The sequence below is a fragment of the Megalopta genalis genome, unplaced genomic scaffold (assembly GCF_051020955.1).
Source record: "Megalopta genalis isolate 19385.01 unplaced genomic scaffold, iyMegGena1_principal scaffold0057, whole genome shotgun sequence".
Taxonomy (NCBI): Eukaryota; Metazoa; Arthropoda; class Insecta; order Hymenoptera; family Halictidae; genus Megalopta; species Megalopta genalis.
The window spans coordinates 317501-320000 of NW_027476126.1; the positions used below are offsets into that span (position 1 = coordinate 317501).

Sequence of the window (2500 nt, forward strand, 5' to 3'; positions counted from 1 at the left end):
CGCCGCCAGTACCTCCTTTGGAGGGAAGCTAAGAGCTGCCTCTGCGAATCTGGCCAGTAGGGCTGCCACCCCTACTGGTCGAAACCTAACTGGCCCAAAGAATATAAAGAAAAAGCCTCGGATGGACGACACACCCATTTTCGGTGGTCGTCAAGGCGGCTCGTCCACTGGCGACGCCGCACCAGTTACTGAAGGCGGGTCGGGCTCCGTTCGTACCTCGAATGAGGGCTTCGCGTGTGAATATCCTGGATGCGGTCGGGTATTTTCCACCAAAACCGGCCGCGGAGTCCATCAACAGCGGGGTCATAAGGATTGGTATGATTCCCGTCAGGATACGACGCGGGTTAAGGCACGATGGTCACCTGAAGACTTAGCCATTCTCGCGAGACAAGAGGTGCGACTGACGTTACAAGGTGTGACTTTCTTGAACCAGGAGCTTCTGAAAATAATACCCAACAGAACTCTTGAAGCAATCAAAGGGCAAAGGCGGAAGAAGGAATATAAGGCCATAGTTGAGCGTTTCCTCAATGAGATGCGCTCTCCTAACGATGCGGCCACTCTTCCTGCCATTGGAATCGTTACACCTCCTACGATCGATACCAACCTCGAACCACACCTTCCTGACGTGACTTCGGGTGATCTCTCTCAAGAGACAGCCCGGAACTTGGTCTTGGAGTATTTACGGGGGCTACCGGCCTTTAATGATCACAATTTCAATACTGATGTACTCAATGAAATTGTGAGGTCCCTCAACACCTGGGAACAAGCGCGGATTATCGAAGAACTTTCTATTTACCTTCGCAAAACCTTTCTGATTCGTCGTAAGGTATCCGTGCCCAAGATAACAGCAGCTCCTAAGTCAGTATCGCGCCGAAAACTCCGCAGGGCTGAGTATGCTAAGGTGCAGAAGGCGTGGAAGCGAAACAGAACAACTTGTTTACGTGATATACTTAGGGATAAGAAGACGTCCTCGGCACCACCTGAGGAAGTCATGGTCCCATTCTGGGAGAAGATCATGACCTCGAAAGACACTATGACACCCGGTACCACACCTGCAACGGGGGCTCTGACGGAACTATGGGCGCCTATCTCACCTAAAGAAATTAGGGCGGCTTTGCCTCCCTTGGGTACTGCGCCTGGACCAGATGGACTCTCCGCCAAAGAATTCCGAGGTGTTCCGATCAATATTTGGACGAGAATTTTTAATATCTTTGTCATATGTGGTAAACTCCCACAACATCTCTTGGAGTCTCGGACAACCCTCATACCAAAAAAAGACGGTGCCTCGGAACCCGGAGATTTCAGACCCATCACGGTCTCATCGACCATCACAAGAGCCTTCCACAAAGTCCTGGCCAACCGGATGGCTAAACTCATCCGGGTGGACCCGCGACAGAAGGCCTTTAGGCCAATTGATGGATGTTCCGAGAGCATTTTCCTAATGGATTTTATTTTAAAGTTCTCGAGACAGAACCACCAACCTCTGTTTATGGCGTCCCTGGATGTGGCAAAAGCCTTTGACTCGGTCACGCATCAGACCATAGTAGATACTCTCCGATCATCTGGAGTTCCAAGTCCAATGGTTGAGTATATAGCGGAGACTTATGACCGATCGTGCACGCGGCTTCAATGTGGAGGCTGGGAATCTCATGCGATACACCCTACTTGTGGGGTTAAGCAGGGAGACCCACTATCACCGATAATATTCAACTTGGTGATTGACCGACTCTTCTCCAAACTCCCTAGGGAGATAGGAGTACGTATCGGAAACTCCATTGTTAATGCCATTGGATACGCTGATGATCTGGTCCTATTCGCACTATCACCTGCCGGTCTCCAACAGTTGCTCGACGTCTCTACGATGTATCTACATGAATGTGGTCTACGGGTGAACCAGTCGAAGTGCTTCACAGTGTCCTTAAAAACGGTCCCTAAACAGAAGAAGTCGATCGTTGATGCGGCGCAATCGTTCAACTGCCTCGGGCGTCCGATCCCAGCACTTAAACGCACGGATGAATGGAAGTATCTGGGTGTTCCGTTCACTCCTGAAGGTCGACTCATGAAGAATCCTCTTGATCGAGTCAAACAGGAGATACATATTCTAACAACGGCACCCTTGAAACCCCAACAACGTCTGTTCGCGTTGCGAACAATGGTACTTCCTGCATTATATCACCTGCTAGTGCTGGGTTCAATTAATATCAGTTTATTGAATAAACTTGATGCTACGATTCGGAAAGCGGTTCGAAAATGGTTAAACCTGCCGCACGACGTTCCTAATGCGTACTTCCATGCTGACGTCAAGGATGGCGGCCTATCTTTACCATCGTTTCGTTGGGTAATCCCACTTCAGCGTTTCAATCGCTTGGGAGCCCTCAAAATCATTGAAAATGATGAGGTCCCAGTGGTGATGCGGCAGTTTGTTGAAGCCGAGATTAAACGCGTCCAACTACGTTTAAAGGATCACGGGCAATCCATCAGCTCGTTGACCCTGTGCAAA

General features: G+C 49.8%; 1 pseudogene; it reads left to right on the forward strand.

Annotated features, from left to right (window-relative positions):
- The window catches only part of LOC143261606 (large subunit ribosomal RNA), a 7616-nt pseudogene that overhangs the window by 2933 nt on the left and 2183 nt on the right, over positions 1–2500 (forward strand).